This window comes from Equus caballus, chromosome 23, assembly GCF_041296265.1.
Source record: "Equus caballus isolate H_3958 breed thoroughbred chromosome 23, TB-T2T, whole genome shotgun sequence".
Classification (NCBI taxonomy): domain Eukaryota; kingdom Metazoa; phylum Chordata; class Mammalia; order Perissodactyla; family Equidae; genus Equus; species Equus caballus.
Genome location: NC_091706.1, coordinates 8117738 through 8136442, shown reverse-complemented (window position 1 = coordinate 8136442; position 18705 = coordinate 8117738).

Sequence of the window (18705 nt, the reverse complement as noted above, 5' to 3'; positions counted from 1 at the left end):
GTTCTGGCATCTCCGGCAGATGATTCCGGAGTGTCCACCAAGTGGTTCTTGTATACCTGGCAGGTGATTTTGGCGTGTCAGGAAGTTGGTTCCGGCTAGTTGAGCAGGTGGATCAGGCGTGCTCGCCAGGGGGTTCAGGCGGTTCTGGAAGGTGGTTTCGGTCTGTTCGGGGAGTGGTTCCGGCATCTCAGGCTCATGGTTCTGGCACGTCTGAGAGGTGGTTCCGGCCGGCCCGACAGGTGTTTCCATGGTGTCCGCCAAGTGGTTCTGGCATAGCTGGCAGGTGATGTGGGTGTGACCGGCAGGTGGTTCCAGCCAGCCCGGCAGGTGATTCCGAAGAGTTCACCAAATGGTTGTGGCGAGCCGGCAGGTGATTTTGGCGTGTCCAGCAGGTGGTTTTGGCGAGTCGAGCAGGTGGTTCTGGCGTGGCGGCAGGTGCTTCCGGTGTCATTGGCATGTGGTTCCGGCATGTCTGAGAGGTGGTTCCGGCATGCCCGGCAGGTGGTTCCGGAGAGTCTGCCGAGTGGTTCTGGAGCCAGCCCGGCAGGTGATTCCGAAGAGTTCACCAAATGTTTGTGGCGTAGCCAGCAGGTTATTTTGGCGTGTCAGGAAGAGGGTTCCGGCTAGTTGAGCAGGTGGATCAGGCGTGCTCGCCAGGGGGTTCAGGCGGGTGTGGCAGGTGGTTTCGGTCTGTTCGGGGAGTGGTTCCAGCTTCTTAGGCACATGGTTCTGGCACGTCTGAGAGGTGGTTCCGGCCGGCCGGAGAGGTGTTTCCGGAGTGTCCGCCAAGTGGTTCCGGCGTAGCTGAAATGTGATGTTGGCGTGACTGGCAGGTGGTTCCAGCCAGCCCGGCAGGTGATTCCGGAGTGTCTGCCGTGTGGTTCTGGCGTAGCCGGCAGTTGACTTTGGCGTGTCCAGCATGTGGTTCCGGCGAGCTCGGCAGGTGGTACCAGCATGTCCGGAACATGGTTCTGGCACGTCTGAGAGATGGTTCCGTCATGCCCGGCAGGTGATTCCGGAGTGTCCGGCATGTGGTTCTGGCACCTCTGAGAGGTGGTTCCGGCATGCCCGGCAGGTGATTCCGGAGTGTCCAGCATGTGGTTCTGGCACCTCTGAGAGGTGGTTCCGGCATGCCCGGCAGGTGATTCCAGAGTGTCCAGCATGTGGTTCTGGCACATCTGAGAGGTGGTTCCGGCATGCCCGGCAGGTGATAACGGAGTGTCCGCAGAGTGGTTCTGGAGTAGCCGGCAGGTGATTCTGGCGTATCCAGCAGGTGGTTCTGGGGAGTGGGTCAAGTGGTTCCGGCATACTCGGCAGGTGGTACCGGCGTGTCCGGAACATGGTTCTGGCAAGTCTGAGAGGTGGTTCCGGCATGCCCGACAGGTGATTCCGGAGTGTTCGCCACGTGGTTCTGGCGTAGCCGGCAGGTCATTTTGCATGTCTGGCGGTGGTTGCGGCGAGTCGAGCCGGTGGTTGCGGCGTATCCAGCATGTGTTTCCAGTCTGTCCGGCAGGTGGTTCTGGCGTGACCGGCACGAGGTTCTGGCACGTCTGAGAGTTGGTTCCGGCATGCCCGACAGGTGATTCCGGAGTGTCCGCCACGTTGTTCTGGCATACCCGGCAGGTGATTTTGGCATGTCTGGCAGGTGTTTCTTGCAAGTCAAGCATTTGGCTCAGGCATGCTCAGCAGGTGCTTCAGGCGTGTCTGGCACGTGGTTCTGGTGTGTCTGAGAGCTGCTTCAGGCATGTCTGGCAGATGATTCCGGAGTGTCCACCAAGTGGTTGTGGCATACCCGGAAGGTGATTTTAGTGTGTCAGGTAGGTGGTTCCGGCGAGTCGAGTAGGTGGTTCCGGCGTGCACGGCAGGTGGTTCAGGCGGGTCTGTCAGGTGGTTTCGGTCTGTTCGGGGTGTGGTTCCGGCATCTCAGGCACATGGTTCTGGCACGTCTGAGAGGTGGTTCCGGCCGGCCCAACAGGTGTTTCCATGGTGTCCGCCAAGTGGTTCTGGCATAGCTGGCAAGTGGTGTTGCCGTGTCCGGCAGGTGATTCCAGCCAACCCGGAAGGTGATTCCGAAGAGTTCACCAAATGGTTGTGGCGTGGCCGGCAGGTGATTTTGGCGTGTCCAGCAGGTGCTTTTGGCGAGTCGAGCAGGTGGTTCTGGCGTGCTCGGCAGGTGCTTCCGGTGTCATTGGCATGTGGTTCCGGCATGTCTGAGAGGTGGTTCCGCCATGCCCGGCAGGTGATTCCGGAGTGTTCGCCAAGTGGTTCTGGCGTAGCCGGCAGGTGATTTTGCATGTCCGGCAATGGTTCTGGCGAGTCGAGCCGGTGGTTCCGACATGTCCGGCAGGTGGTTCCGGCATGCCCGGCAGGTGATTCCGGAGTGTCCGGCATGTGGTTCTGGCACCTCTGAGAGGTGGTTCCGCAATGCCTGGCATGTGATTCCCGAGTGTCTGCCGAGTGGTTCTGGCGTAGCCGGCAGGTGATTTTGGCGTGTCCAGCAGGTGGTTCCGGCGAGCTCGGCAGGTGGTTCCGGCATGTCTGGAACATGGTTCTGGCAAGTCTGAGAGATGGTTCCGGCATGCCCGGCAGCTCATTCCGGAGTGTCCGGCATGTGGTTCTTTCACCTCTGAGAGGTGCGTCCGGAATGCCTGGCCTGTGATTCCGGAGTGTCTGCCGAGTGGTTCTGGCGTAGCCGGCAGTTGATTTTGGCGTGTCCACTAGGTTGTTCTGGGGAGTGGATCAGCTGGTTCCGGCATACTCGGCAGGTGGTACCGGCGTGTCCAGAACATGGTTCTGGCAAGTCTGAGAGGTGGTTCCGGCACGCCCGACAGGTGATTCCGGAGCGTCCGCCAAGTGTTTCTGGCGTACCCTGCAGGTGAATTTGGCATGTCCGACAGGTGTATCTTGCGAGTCGAGCAGGTGGCTCAGGCATGCTCAGCTGGTGCTTCCTGCATCTCTGGCACGTGGTTCTGGTGTGTCTGAGAGCTGGTTCTGGCATGTCCGGCAGATGATTCCGGAGTGTCCACCAAGTGGTTCTGGTAGACCTGGCAGGTGATTTTGGCGTGTCAGGAAGTTGGTTCCGGCTAGTTGAGCAGGTAGATCAGGCGTGCTCGCCAGTGGGTTCAGGCGGGTCTGGCAGGTGGTTTCGGTCTGTTCGGGGAGTGGTTCCGGCATCTCAGGCTCATGGTTCTGGCACGTCTGAGAGGTGGTTCTGGCCTGCCCGACAAGTGTTTCCATGGTGTCTGCCAACTGGTTCTGGCATAGCTGGCAGGTGATGTTGGCGTGACCGGCAGGTGGTTCCAGCAAGCCCGGCAGGTGATTCCGAAGAGTTCACCAAATGGTTGTGGCGTAGCCGGCAGGTGATTTTGGCGAGTCCAGCAGGTGGTGTTCGCGAGTCGAGCAGGTGGTTCTGGCGTGCTCGGCAGGTGCTTCCGGTGTCATTGGCATGTGGTTCCGGCATGTCTGAGAGGTGGTTCCGGCATGCCCGGCAGGTGGTTCTGGAGTGTCTGCCGAGTGGTTCTGGAGCCAGGCCGGCAGGTGATTCCCAAGAGTTCACCAAATGGTTGTGGCGTAGCCGGCAGGTGATTTTGGCGTGTCAGGAAGTTGGTTCCGGCTAGTTGAGCAGGTGGATCAGGCGTGCTCGCCAGGGGGTTCAGGCGCGTCTGGCAGGTGGTTTCGGTATGTTCGGGGAGTGGTTCCGGCATCTCAGGCACATCGTTCTGGCACGTCTGAGAGATGGTTCCGTCATGCCCGGCAGGTGATTCCGGAGTGTCCGGCATGTGGTTCTGGAGTAGCCGGCAGGTGATTTTGCATGTCCGGCAATGGTTCCGGCGAGTCGAGCCGTTGGTTCCGACATGTCCGGCAGGTGGTTCCGCCATGCCCGGCAGGTGATTCCGGAGTGTCCGGCATGTGGTTCTGGCACCTCTGAGAGGTGGTTCCGGCATGCCCGGCATGTGATACCGGAGTGTTCGCCAAGTGGTTCTGGCGTAGCCGGCAGGTGATTTTGCATGTCCGGCAATGGTTCCGGCGAGTCGAGACGGTGGTTCCTGCATGTCCGGCAGGTGGTTCCGGAATGCCCGGCAGGTGATTCCGGTGTGTCCGGCATGTGGTTCTGGCACCTCTGAGAGGTGGTTCCGGCATGCCCGGCAGGTGATACCGGAGTGTCCGGCATTTGGTTCTCACACCTCTGAGAGGTGGTTCCGGAATGCCTGGCATGTGATTCCCAAGTGTCTGCCGAGTGGTTCTGGCGTAGCCGGCAGGTGATTTTGGCGTGTCCACCAGGTGGTTCCGGCGAGCTCGGCAGGTGGTTCCGGCATGTCCGGAACATGGTTCTGGCAAGTCTGAGAGATGGTTCCGGCATGCCCGGCAGGTGATTCCGGAGTGTCCGGCATGTGGTTCTGGCACCTCTGTGAGGTGGTTCCGGCATGCCCGGCAGTTGGTTGCGGAGTGTCTGCCGAGCGGTTCTGGAGTAGCCGGCAGGTGATTCTGGCGTATCCAGCAGGTGGTTCTGGGGAGTGGATCAGGTGGTTCCGGCATACTCGGCAGGTGGTACCGGCGTGTCCGGAACATGGTTCTGGCAAGTCTGAGAGGTGGTTCCGGCATGCCCGACGGGTGATTCCGGAGCGTCCGCCAAGTGTTTCTGGCGTACCCGGCAGGTGATTTTCGCCTGTCCAACAGGTGTATCTTGTGAGTCGAGCAGGTGGCTGAGGCATGCTCAGCTGGTGCTTCCGTCGTCTCTGGCACGTGGTTCTGGTGTGTCTGAGAGCTGGTTCTGGCATGTCCGGCAGATGATTCCGGAGTGTCCACCAAGTGGTTCTGGTAGACCTGGCAGGTGATTTTGGCGTGTCAGGAAGGTGGTTCCGGCTAGTTGAGCAGGTGGATCAGGCGTGCTCGCCAGTGGGTTCAGGCGGGTCTGGCAGGTGGTTTCGGTCTGTTCGGGGAGTGGTTCCGGCATCTCAGGCTCATGGTTCTGTCAAGTCTGAGAGGTGGTTCCGGCCGGCTCGACAGGTGTTTCCATGGTGTCCGCCAAGTTGTTCTGGCATAGCTGGCAGGTGATGTTGGCGTGACCAGCAGGTGGTTCCACCAAGCCCGGCAGGTGATTCCGAAGAGTTCACCAAATGGGTGTGGCGTAGCCGGCAGGTGATTTTGGCGTGTCCAGCAGGTGGTTCCGGCGAGCTCGGCAGGTGGTACCAGCGTGTCCGGAACATGGTTCTGGCAAGTCTGAGAGATGGTTCCGGCATGCCAGTCAGGTGATTCTGGAGTGTCCGGCATGTGGTTGTGGCACCTCTGAGAGGTGGTTCCGGCATGCCCGGCAGGTGATTCCGGAGTGTCTGGCATGTGGTTCTGGCACCTCTGAGAGGTGGTTCCGGCATGCCCGGCAGGTGGTTCCGGCATGCCCGGCAGGTGATTCCGGAGTGTCCGGCATGTGGTTCTGGCACCTCTGAGAGGTGGTTCCGGCATGCCCGTCAGGTGATACCGGAGTGTTCGCCAAGTGGTTCTGGCATAGCCGGCAGGTGATTTTGCATGTCCGGCAATGGTCCCGGCGAGTCGAGCCGGTGGTTCCGGAATGTCCGGCAGGTGGTTCCGGCATGTCCGGCAGGTGGTTCCGGCATGTCCAGCACGTGGTTCCAGCATGCCCTGCAGGTGATTCCGGAGTGTCCGGCATGTGGTTCTGGCAGCTCTGAGAGGTGGTTCCGGAATGCCTGGCCTGTGATTCCGGAGTGTCTGCCGAGTGGTTCTGGCGTAGCCGGCAGTTGATTTTGGCGTGTCCACTAGGTGGTTCTGGGGAGTGGATCAGCTGGTTCCGGCATACTCGGCTGGTGGTACCGGCGTGTCCAGAACATGGTTCTGGCAAGTCTGAGAGGTGGTTCCGGCACGCCCGACAGGTGATTCCGGAGCGTCCGCCAAGTGTTTCTGGCGTACCCGGCAGGTGATTTTCGCCTGTCCGACAGGTGCATCTTGCGAGTCGAGCAGGTGGCTGAGGCATGCTCAGCTGGTGCTTCCGGCGTCTCCGGCACGTGGTTCTGGTGTGTCTGAGAGCTGGTTCTGGCATCTCCGGCAGATGATTCTGGAGTGTCCACCAAGTGGTTCTGGTAGACCTGGCAGGTGATTTTGGCGTGTCAGGAAGTTGGTTCCGGCTAGTTGAGCAGGTGGATCAGGCGTGCTCGCCAGGGGGTTCAGGCGGGTCTGTCAGGTGGTTTCGGTCTGCTCTGGGAGTGGTTCCGGCATCTCAGGCTCATGGTTCTGGCATGTCTGAGAGGTGGTTCCGGCCGGCCCGACAGGTGTTTCCATGGCGTGCGCCAAGTTGTTCTGGCATAGCTGGCAGGTGATGTTGGCGTGACCGGCAGGTGGTTCCAGCAAGCCCGGCAGGTGATTCCGAAGATTTCACCAAATGGCTGTGGCGTAGCCGGCAGGTGGTTTTGGCGTGTCCAGCAGGTGGTTTTGGCGAGTCGAGCAGGTGGTTCTGGCGTGCTCGGCATGTGCTTCCGGTGTCATTGGCATGTGGTTCCGGCACGTCTGAGAGTTGGTTCCGGCATGCCCGACAGGTGATTCCGGAGTGTCCGGCATGTGGTTCTGGCACCTCTGAGAGGTGGTTCCGGCATGCCCGGCAGGTGATTCCGGAGTGTCCGGCATGTGGTTCTGGCACCTCTGAGAGGTGGTTCCGGCATGCCCGGCAGGTGGTTACGGAGTGTCTGCCGAGTGGTTCTGGCGTAGCCGGCAGGTGATTTTGGCGTGTCCAGCAGGTGGTTTTGGCGAGTCGAGCAGGTGGTTCTGGCGTGCTCGGCATGTGCTTCCGGTGTCATTGACATGTGGTTCCAGCATGTCTGAGAGGTGGTTCCGACATGCCCGGCAGGTGGTTCCGGAGAGTCTGCCGAGTGGTTCTGGAGCCAGCCCGGCAGGTGCTTCCGAAGAGTTCACCAAATGGTTGTGGCGTAGCCGGCAGGTTATTTTGGCGTTTCAGGAAGGTGGTTCCGGCTAGTTGAGCAGGTGGATCAGGCATGCTCGCCAGTGGGTTCAGGCGGGTCTGGCAGGTGGTTTCGGTTTGTTCGGGGAGTGGTTCCGGGATCTCAGGCACATGGTTCTGGCACGTCTGAGAGGTGGTTCCTGCCGGCCAGAGAGGTGTTTCCGGAGTGTCCGCCAAGTGGTTCTGGGGTAGCTGAAAGGTGATGTTGGCGTGACCGGCAGGTGGTTCCAGCCAGCCCGGCAGGTGATTCCGGAGTGTCTGCCGTGTGGTTCTGCCGTAGCTGGCAGGTGATTTTGGCGTGTCCAGCAGGTGGTTCCGGCGAGCTCGGCCGGTGGTAAAAGCGTGTCCGGAACATGGTTCTGGCACGTCTGAGAGATGGTTCCGGCATGCCCGGCAGGTGATTCGGGAGTGTCCGGCATGTGGTTCTGGCACCTCTGAGAGGTGGTTCTGGCATGCCCCGCAGGTGATTCCGCAGTGTCCGGCATGTGGTTCTGGCACCTCTGAGAGGTGGTTCCAGCATGCCCCGCAGGTGATTCCGGAGTGTCCGGCATGTGGTTCTGGCACCTCTGAGAGGTGGTTCCGGAATGCCCGGCAGGAGGTTCCGGAGTGTCTGCCGAGTGGTTCTGGCGTAGACGGCAGGTGATTCTGGCGTGTCCACTAGGTGGTTCTGGGGAGTGGATCAGCTGGTTCCGGCATACTCGGCAGGTGGTACCGGCGTGTCCGGAACATGGTTCTGGCAAGTCTGAGAGGTGGTTCCGGCATGCCCGACGGGTGATTCCGGAGTGTTCGCCAAGTGGTTCTGGCGTAGCCGGCAGGTCATTTTGCATGTCCGGCGGTGGTTCCGGCGAGTCAAGCCGGTGGTTCCGGCGTATCCAGCAGTTGTTTCCGGTCTGTCCGGCAGGTGGTTCTGGCGTGACCGGCACGAGGTTCTGGCACGTCTGAGAGTTGGTTCCGGCATGCCCGACAGGTGATTCTGGAGTGTCCGCCACGTGGTTCTGGCGTACCCGGCAGGTTATTTTGGCGTGTCTGGCAGGTTTTTCTTGCAAGTCGAGCATTTGGCTCAGGCATGCTCAGCAGGTGCTTCCGGCGTGTCTGGCACGTGTTTCTGGTGTGTCTGAGAGCTGGTTCTGGCATGTCCGGCAGATGATTCCTTAGTGTCCACCAAGTGGTTGTGGCATACCCGGCAGGTGATTTTAGCGTGTCAGGTAGGTGGTTCGGCGAGTCCAGTAGGTGGTTCTGGCGTGCTCGGCAGGTGGTTCAGGCGTGTCCGGCAGGTGGTTCCGGCATGCCCGGCAGGTGATACCGGAGTCTCCTGCATTTGGTTCTGGCACCTCTGAGAGTTGGTTCCGGAATGCCTGGCATGTGTTTCCGGAGTGTCTGCCGAGTGGTTCTGGCGTAGCCGGCAGGTGATTTTGGCTTGTCCAGCAGGTGGTTTTGGTGAGTCGATCAGGTGGTTCTGGCGTGCTCGGCAGGTGCTTCCGGTGTCATTGGCATCTGGTTCCGGCATGTCTGAGAGGTGGTTCCGCCATGCCCGGCAGGTGATTCCGGAGTGTTCGCCAAGTGGTTCTGGCGTAGCCGGCAGGTGATTTTGACGTGTCAGGAAGGTGGTTCCGGCTAGTTGAGCAGGTGGATCAGGCGTGCTCGCCAGTGGGTTCAGGCGGGTCTGGCAGGTGGTTTCGGTCTGTTCGGGGTGTGGTTCCGGCATCTCAGGCACATGGTTCTGGCACGTCTGATAGGTGGTTCCGGCCGGCCCGACAGGTGTTTCCATGGTGTCCGCCAAGTGGTTCTGGCATAGCTGGCAGGTGATGTTGGCGTGACCGGCAGGTGGTTCCAGCCAGCCCGGCAGGTGATTCCGAAGTGTTCACCAAATGGTTGTGGCGTAGCCGGAAGGTGATTTTGGCGTGTGCAGCAGGTGGTTTTGGCGAGTCGAGCAGGTGGTTCTGGCGTGCTCGGCAGGTGCTTCCGGTGTCATTGGCATGCGGTTCCGGCATGTCTGAGAGGTGGTTCCGCCATGCCCGGCAGGTGATTCCGGAGTGATCCCCAAGTGGTTCTGGCATAGCCGGCAGGTGATTTTGCAGGTCCGGCTATGGTTCCGGCGAGTCGAGCCTGTGGTTCCGGCATGTCCGGCAGGTGGTTCCGGCATGCCCGGAAGGTGATTCCGGAGTGTCCGGCATGTGGTTCTGGCACCTCTGAGAGGTGGTTACGGCATGCCAGGCACGTGATACCGGAGTGTTCGCCAAGTGGTTCTGCCGTAGCCGGCAGGTTATTTTGCATGTACGGCAATGGTTCCGGCGAGTCGAGCAGGTGGTTCCGGCATGTCCGGCAGGTGGTTCCGGCATGTCCAGCACGTGGTTCCAGCATGCCCGGCAGGTGATTCCGGAGTGTCTGGCATGTGGTTCTGGCACCTCTGAGAGGTGGTTCCGGCATGCCCGGCAGGTGATACCGGAGTCTCCGGCATTTGGTTCTGGCACCTCTGAGAGGTGGTTCCGGAATGCCTGGCCTGTGATTCCTGAGTGTCTGCCGAGTGGTTCTGGCGTAGCCGGCAGTTGATTTTGGCGTGTCCACTAGCTGGTTCTGGGGAGTGGATCAGCTGCTTCCGGCATACTCGGCAGGTGGTACCGGCGTGTCCAGAACATGGTTCTGGCAAGTCTGAGAGGTGGTTCCAGCATGCCCGGCAGGTGGATGCGGAGTGTCTGCCGAGTGGTTCTGACGTAGCCAGCAGGTGATTTTGGCGTGTCCATCAGGTGGTTCCAGCGAGCTCGGCAGGTGGTTCCGGCATGTCTGGAACATGGTTCTGGCAATTCTGAGAGATGGTTCCGGCATGCCCGGCAGGTGATTCCGGAGTGTCCGGCATGTGGTTCTGGCACCTCTGAGAGGTGGTTCCGGCATGCCCGGCAGTTGGTTATGGAGTGTCTGCCGAGTGGTTCTGGAGTAGCCGGCAGGTGATTCTGGCGTCTCCAGCATGTGGTTCGGGGGAGTCGATCAGGTGGTTCCGGCATACTCGGCAGGTGGTACCGGCGTGTCCGGAACATGGTTCTGGCAAGTCTGAGAGGTGGTTCCGGCATGCCCGACAGGTGATTCCGGAGTGTTCGCCAAGTGGTTCTGGCGTAGCCGGCAGGTCATTTTGCATGTCCGGCGGTGGTTCCGGCGAGTCGAGCCGGTGGTTCCGGCGTGTCCGGCAGGTGGTTCTGGCGTGACCGGCACGAGGTTCTGGCACATCTGAGAGGTGGTTCCGGCATGCCCGACAGGTGATTCCGGAGTGTCCGCCACGTGGTTCTGGCGTACCCGGCAGGTGATTTTGGCGTGTCTGGCAGGTGTTTCTTGCAAGTCGAGCATTTGGCTCAGGCATGCTCAGCAGGTGATTCCGGCGTGTCTGGCACGTGGTTCTGGTGTATCAGAGATCTGCTTCTGGCATGTCCGGCAGATGATTCCGGAGTGTCCACCAAGTGGTTGTGGCATACCCGGCAGGTGACTTTAGCGTGTCAGGTAGGTGGTTCCAGCGAGTCGAGTAGGTGGTTCCTAAGTGTTCACCAAATGGTTGTGGCGCAGCCGGCAGGTGATTTTGGCGTGTCCAGCAGGTGGTTTTGGCGAGTCGAGCAGGTGGTTCTGGCGTGCTCGGCAGGTGCTTCCGGTGTCATTGGCATGTGGTTCCGGCATGTCTGAGAGGTGGTTCCGCCATGCCCGGCAGGTGATTCCGGAGTGTTCCCCAAGTGGTTCAGGCATAGCCAGCAGGTGATTTTGCATGTCCGGCAATGGTTCCGGCGAGTCGAGCCGGTGGTTCCGGCATGTCCGGCAGGTGGTTCCGGCATGCCCGGCAGGTGATTCCGGAGTGTCCGGCATGTGGTTCTGGCACCTCTGAGAGGTGGTTCCGGCATGCCCGGCAGGTGATACCGGAGTGTTCGCCAAGTGGTTCTGGCATAGCCGGCAGGTGATTTTGCATGTACGGCAATGGTTCAGGCGAGTCGAGCCGGTGGTTCCGGAATGTCCGGCAGGTGGTTCCGGCATGTCCGGCAGGTGGTTCCGGCATGTCCAGCAAGTGGTTCCAGCATGCCCGGCAGGTGATTCCGGAGTTTCCGGAATGTGGTTCTGGCACCTCTGAGAGGTGGTTCTGGCATGCCAGGCAGGTGATACCGGAGTGTCCGGCATTTGGTTCTGGCACCTCTGAGAGGTGGTTCCGGCATGCCCGTCAGGTGATACTGGAGTGTTCGCCAAGTGGTTCTGGCGTAGCCGGCAGGTGATTTTGCATGTCCGGCAATGGTTCCGGCGAGTTGAGCCGGTGGTTCCGGAATGTCCGGCAGGTGGTTCTGGCATGTCCGGCAGGTGGTTCCGGCATGTCCACAACGAGGTTCCAGCATGCCCGGCAGGTGATTCCGGAGTGTCCGGCATGTGGTTCTGGCACCTCAGAGAGGTGGTTCCGGAATGCCTGGCATGTGATTCCGGAGTGTCTGCCGAGTGGTTCTGGGCTTGCCGGCAGTTGATTTTGTCGTGTCCACTAGGTGGTTCTGGGGAGTGGATCAGCTGGTTCCGGCATACTCGGCAGGTGGTACCGGCGTGTCCAGAACATGGTTCTGGCAAGTCTGAGTGGAGGTTCCGGCACGCCCGACAGGTGATTCCGGAGAGTCCGCCACCTGGTTCTGGCGTACCCGGCAGGTGATTTTTGCGTGTCCAGCAGGTGGTTTTGGCGAGTCGAGCAGGTGGTTCTCGAGTGCTCGGCAGGTGCTTCCGGTGTCATTGGCATGTGGTTCCGGCATGTCTGAGAGGTGGTTCCGGCATGCCCGGCAGGTGGTTCCGGAGTGTCTGCCGAGTGGTTCTGGAGCCAGCACGGCAGGTGATTCCGAAGAGTTCACCAAATGGTTGTGACGTAGCCGGCAGGTTATTTTGGCGTGTCAGGAAGGTGGTTCCGGCTAGTTGAGCAGGTGGATCAGGCGTGCTCGCCCGGGGGTTCAGGCGGGTCTGGCAGGTGGTTTCGGTCTGTTCGGGGAGTGGTTCCGGCATCTCAGGCACATGGTTCTGGCACGTCTGAGAGGTGGTTCCGGCCGGCCCGACAGGTGTTTCCATGGTGTCCGCCAAGTGGTTCTGGCATAGCTGGCAGGTGATGTGGGTGTGACCGGCAGGTGGTTCCAGCCAGCCCGGCAGGTGATTCCGAAGAGTTCACCAAATGGTTGTGGCGAGCCGGCAGGTGATTTTGGCGTGTCCAGCAGGTGGTTTTGGCGAGTCGAGCAGGTGGTTCTGGCGTGGCGGCAGGTGCTTCCGGTGTCATTGGCATGTGGTTCCGGCATGTCTGAGAGGTGGTTCCGGCATGCCCGGCAGGTGGTTCCGGAGAGTCTGCCGAGTGGTTCTGGAGCCAGCCCGGCAGGTGATTCCGAAGAGTTCACCAAATGTTTGTGGCGTAGCCAGCAGGTTATTTTGGCGTGTCAGGAAGAGGGTTCCGGCTAGTTGAGCAGGTGGATCAGGCGTGCTCGCCAGGGGGTTCAGGCGGGTGTGGCAGGTGGTTTCGGTCTGTTCGGGGAGTGGTTCCAGCTTCTTAGGCACATGGTTCTGGCACGTCTGAGAGGTGGTTCCGGCCGGCCGGAGAGGTGTTTCCGGAGTGTCCGCCAAGTGGTTCCGGCGTAGCTGAAATGTGATGTTGGCGTGACTGGCAGGTGGTTCCAGCCAGCCCGGCAGGTGATTCCGGAGTGTCTGCCGTGTGGTTCTGGCGTAGCCGGCAGTTGACTTTGGCGTGTCCAGCATGTGGTTCCGGCGAGCTCGGCAGGTGGTACCAGCATGTCCGGAACATGGTTCTGGCACGTCTGAGAGATGGTTCCGTCATGCCCGGCAGGTGATTCCGGAGTGTCCGGCATGTGGTTCTGGCACCTCTGAGAGGTGGTTCCGGCATGCCCGGCAGGTGATTCCGGAGTGTCCAGCATGTGGTTCTGGCACCTCTGAGAGGTGGTTCCGGCATGCCCGGCAGGTGATTCCAGAGTGTCCAGCATGTGGTTCTGGCACATCTGAGAGGTGGTTCCGGCATGCCCGGCAGGTGATAACGGAGTGTCCGCAGAGTGGTTCTGGAGTAGCCGGCAGGTGATTCTGGCGTATCCAGCAGGTGGTTCTGGGGAGTGGGTCAAGTGGTTCCGGCATACTCGGCAGGTGGTACCGGCGTGTCCGGAACATGGTTCTGGCAAGTCTGAGAGGTGGTTCCGGCATGCCCGACAGGTGATTCCGGAGTGTTCGCCACGTGGTTCTGGCGTAGCCGGCAGGTCATTTTGCATGTCTGGCGGTGGTTGCGGCGAGTCGAGCCGGTGGTTGCGGCGTATCCAGCATGTGTTTCCAGTCTGTCCGGCAGGTGGTTCTGGCGTGACCGGCACGAGGTTCTGGCACGTCTGAGAGTTGGTTCCGGCATGCCCGACAGGTGATTCCGGAGTGTCCGCCACGTTGTTCTGGCGTACCCGGCAGGTGATTTTGGCATGTCTGGCAGGTGTTTCTTGCAAGTCAAGCATTTGGCTCAGGCATGCTCAGCAGGTGCTTCAGGCGTGTCTGGCACGTGGTTCTGGTGTGTCTGAGAGCTGCTTCAGGCATGTCTGGCAGATGATTCCGGAGTGTCCACCAAGTGGTTGTGGCATACCCGGAAGGTGATTTTAGTGTGTCAGGTAGGTGGTTCCGGCGAGTCGAGTAGGTGGTTCCGGCGTGCACGGCAGGTGGTTCAGGCGGGTCTGGCAGGTGGTTTCGGTCTGTTCGGGGTGTGGTTCCGGCATCTCAGGCACATGGTTCTGGCACGTCTGAGAGGTGGTTCCGGCCGGCCAAACAGGTGTTTCCATGGTGTCCGCCAAGTGGTTCTGGCATAGCTGGCAAGTGGTGTTGCCGTGTCCGGCAGGTGATTCCAGCCAACCCGGAAGGTGATTCCGAAGAGTTCACCAAATGGTTGTGGCGTGGCCGGCAGGTGATTTTGGCGTGTCCAGCAGGTGCTTTTGGCGAGTCGAGCAGGTGGTTCTGGCGTGCTCGGCAGGTGCTTCCGGTGTCATTGGCATGTGGTTCCGGCATGTCTGAGAGGTGGTTCCGCCATGCCCGGCAGGTGATTCCGGAGTGTTCGCCAAGTGGTTCTGGCGTAGCCGGCAGGTGATTTTGCATGTCCGGCAATGGTTCTGGCGAGTCGAGCCGGTGGTTCCGACATGTCCGGCAGGTGGTTCCGGCATGCCCGGCAGGTGATTCCGGAGTGTCCGGCATGTGGTTCTGGCACCTCTGAGAGGTGGTTCCGCAATGCCTGGCATGTGATTCCCGAGTGTCTGCCGAGTGGTTCTGGCGTAGCCGGCAGGTGATTTTGGCGTGTCCAGCAGGTGGTTCCGGCGAGCTCGGCAGGTGGTTCCGGCATGTCTGGAACATGGTTCTGGCAAGTCTGAGAGATGGTTCCGGCATGCCCGGCAGCTCATTCCGGAGTGTCCGGCATGTGGTTCTTTCACCTCTGAGAGGTGCGTCCGGAATGCCTGGCCTGTGATTCCGGAGTGTCTGCCGAGTGGTTCTGGCGTAGCCGGCAGTTGATTTTGGCGTGTCCACTAGGTTGTTCTGGGGAGTGGATCAGCTGGTTCCGGCATACTCGGCAGGTGGTACCGGCGTGTCCAGAACATGGTTCTGGCAAGTCTGAGAGGTGGTTCCGGCACGCCCGACAGGTGATTCCGGAGCGTCCGCCAAGTGTTTCTGGCGTACCCTGCAGGTGAATTTGGCATGTCCGACAGGTGTATCTTGCGAGTCGAGCAGGTGGCTCAGGCATGCTCAGCTGGTGCTTCCTGCATCTCTGGCACGTGGTTCTGGTGTGTCTGAGAGCTGGTTCTGGCATGTCCGGCAGATGATTCCGGAGTGTCCACCAAGTGGTTCTGGTAGACCTGGCAGGTGATTTTGGCGTGTCAGGAAGTTGGTTCCGGCTAGTTGAGCAGGTAGATCAGGCGTGCTCGCCAGTGGGTTCAGGCGGGTCTGGCAGGTGGTTTCGGTCTGTTCGGGGAGTGGTTCCGGCATCTCAGGCTCATGGTTCTGGCACGTCTGAGAGGTGGTTCTGGCCTGCCCGACAAGTGTTTCCATGGTGTCTGCCAACTGGTTCTGGCATAGCTGGCAGGTGATGTTGGCGTGACCGGCAGGTGGTTCCAGCAAGCCCGGCAGGTGATTCCGAAGAGTTCACCAAATGGTTGTGGCGTAGCCGGCAGGTGATTTTGGCGAGTCCAGCAGGTGGTGTTCGCGAGTCGAGCAGGTGGTTCTGGCGTGCTCGGCAGGTGCTTCCGGTGTCATTGGCATGTGGTTCCGGCATGTCTGAGAGGTGGTTCCGGCATGCCCGGCAGGTGGTTCTGGAGTGTCTGCCGAGTGGTTCTGGAGCCAGGCCGGCAGGTGATTCCCAAGAGTTCACCAAATGGTTGTGGCGTAGCCGGCAGGTGATTTTGGCGTGTCAGGAAGTTGGTTCCGGCTAGTTGAGCAGGTGGATCAGGCGTGCTCGCCAGGGGGTTCAGGCGCGTCTGGCAGGTGGTTTCGGTATGTTCGGGGAGTGGTTCCGGCATCTCAGGCACATCGTTCTGGCACGTCTGAGAGATGGTTCCGTCATGCCCGGCAGGTGATTCCGGAGTGTCCGGCATGTGGTTCTGGAGTAGCCGGCAGGTGATTTTGCATGTCCGGCAATGGTTCCGGCGAGTCGAGCCGTTGGTTCCGACATGTCCGGCAGGTGGTTCCGCCATGCCCGGCAGGTGATTCCGGAGTGTCCGGCATGTGGTTCTGGCACCTCTGAGAGGTGGTTCCGGCATGCCCGGCATGTGATACCGGAGTGTTCGCCAAGTGGTTCTGGCGTAGCCGGCAGGTGATTTTGCATGTCCGGCAATGGTTCCGGCGAGTCGAGACGGTGGTTCCTGCATGTCCGGCAGGTGGTTCCGGAATGCCCGGCAGGTGATTCCGGTGTGTCCGGCATGTGGTTCTGGCACCTCTGAGAGGTGGTTCCGGCATGCCCGGCAGGTGATACCGGAGTGTCCGGCATTTGGTTCTCACACCTCTGAGAGGTGGTTCCGGAATGCCTGGCATGTGATTCCCAAGTGTCTGCCGAGTGGTTCTGGCGTAGCCGGCAGGTGATTTTGGCGTGTCCACCAGGTGGTTCCGGCGAGCTCGGCAGGTGGTTCCGGCATGTCCGGAACATGGTTCTGGCAAGTCTGAGAGATGGTTCCGGCATGCCCGGCAGGTGATTCCGGAGTGTCCGGCATGTGGTTCTGGCACCTCTGTGAGGTGGTTCCGGCATGCCCGGCAGTTGGTTGCGGAGTGTCTGCCGAGCGGTTCTGGAGTAGCCGGCAGGTGATTCTGGCGTATCCAGCAGGTGGTTCTGGGGAGTGGATCAGGTGGTTCCGGCATACTCGGCAGGTGGTACCGGCGTGTCCGGAACATGGTTCTGGCAAGTCTGAGAGGTGGTTCCGGCATGCCCGACGGGTGATTCCGGAGCGTCCGCCAAGTGTTTCTGGCGTACCCGGCAGGTGATTTTCGCTTGTCCGACAGGTGTATCTTGTGAGTCGAGCAGGTGGCTGAGGCATGCTCAGCTGGTGCTTCCGTCGTCTCTGGCACGTGGTTCTGGTGTGTCTGAGAGCTGGTTCTGGCATGTCCGGCAGATGATTCCGGAGTGTCCACCAAGTGGTTCTGGTAGACCTGGCAGGTGATTTTGGCGTGTCAGGAAGGTGGTTCCGGCTAGTTGAGCAGGTGGATCAGGCGTGCTCGCCAGTGGGTTCAGGCGGGTCTGGCAGGTGGTTTCGGTCTGTTCGGGGAGTGGTTCCGGCATCTCAGGCTCATGGTTCTGTCAAGTCTGAGAGGTGGTTCCGGCCGGCTCGACAGGTGTTTCCATGGTGTCCGCCAAGTTGTTCTGGCATAGCTGGCAGGTGATGTTGGCGTGACCAGCAGGTGGTTCCACCAAGCCCGGCAGGTGATTCCGAAGAGTTCACCAAATGGGTGTGGCGTAGCCGGCAGGTGATTTTGGCGTGTCCAGCAGGTGGTTCCGGCGAGCTCGGCAGGTGGTACCAGCGTGTCCGGAACATGGTTCTGGCAAGTCTGAGAGATGGTTCCGGCATGCCAGTCAGGTGATTCTGGAGTGTCCGGCATGTGGTTGTGGCACCTCTGAGAGGTGGTTCCGGCATGCCCGGCAGGTGATTCCGGAGTGTCTGGCATGTGGTTCTGGCACCTCTGAGAGGTGGTTCCGGCATGCCCGGCAGGTGGTTCCGGCATGCCCGGCAGGTGATTCCGGAGTGTCCGGCATGTGGTTCTGGCACCTCTGAGAGGTGGTTCCGGCATGCCCGTCAGGTGATACCGGAGTGTTCGCCAAGTGGTTCTGGCATAGCCGGCAGGTGATTTTGCATGTCCGGCAATGGTCCCGGCGAGTCGAGCCGGTGGTTCCGGAATGTCCGGCAGGTGGTTCCGGCATGTCCGGCAGGTGGTTCCGGCATGTCCAGCACGTGGTTCCAGCATGCCCTGCAGGTGATTCCGGAGTGTCCGGCATGTGGTTCTGGCAGCTCTGAGAGGTGGTTCCGGAATGCCTGGCCTGTGATTCCGGAGTGTCTGCCGAGTGGTTCTGGCGTAGCCGGCAGTTGATTTTGGCGTGTCCACTAGGTGGTTCTGGGGAGTGGATCAGCTGGTTCCGGCATACTCGGCTGGTGGTACCGGCGTGTCCAGAACATGGTTCTGGCAAGTCTGAGAGGTGGTTCCGGCACGCCCGACAGGTGATTCCGGAGCGTCCGCCAAGTGTTTCTGGCGTACCCGGCAGGTGATTTTCGCCTGTCCGACAGGTGCATCTTGCGAGTCGAGCAGGTGGCTGAGGCATGCTCAGCTGGTGCTTCCGGCGTCTCCGGCACGTGGTTCTGGTGTGTCTGAGAGCTGGTTCTGGCATCTCCGGCAGATGATTCTGGAGTGTCCACCAAGTGGTTCTGGTAGACCTGGCAGGTGATTTTGGCGTGTCAGGAAGTTGGTTCCGGCTAGTTGAGCAGGTGGATCAGGCGTGCTCGCCAGGGGGTTCAGGCGGGTCTGTCAGGTGGTTTCGGTCTGCTCTGGGAGTGGTTCCGGCATCTCAGGCTCATGGTTCTGGCATGTCTGAGAGGTGGTTCCGGCCGGCCCGACAGGTGTTTCCATGGCGTGCGCCAAGTTGTTCTGGCATAGCTGGCAGGTGATGTTGGCGTGACCGGCAGGTGGTTCCAGCAAGCCCGGCAGGTGATTCCGAAGATTTCACCAAATGGCTGTGGCGTAGCCGGCAGGTGGTTTTGGCGTGTCCAGCAGGTGGTTTTGGCGAGTCGAGCAGGTGGTTCTGGCGTGCTCGGCATGTGCTTCCGGTGTCATTGGCATGTGGTTCCGGCACGTCTGAGAGTTGGTTCCGGCATGCCCGACAGGTGATTCCGGAGTGTCCGGCATGTGGTTCTGGCACCTCTGAGAGGTGGTTCCGGCATGCCCGGCAGGTGATTCCGGAGTGTCCGGCATGTGGTTCTGGCACCTCTGAGAGGTGGTTCCGGCATGCCCGGCAGGTGGTTACGGAGTGTCTGCCGAGTGGTTCTGGCGTAGCCGGCAGGTGATTTTGGCGTGTCCAGCAGGTGGTTTTGGCGAGTCGAGCAGGTGGTTCTGGCGTGCTCGGCATGTGCTTCCGGTGTCATTGACATGTGGTTCCAGCATGTCTGAGAGGTGGTTCCGACATGCCCGGCAGGTGGTTCCGGAGAGTCTGCCGAGTGGTTCTGGAGCCAGCCCGGCAGGTGCTTCCGAAGAGTTCACCAAATGGTTGTGGC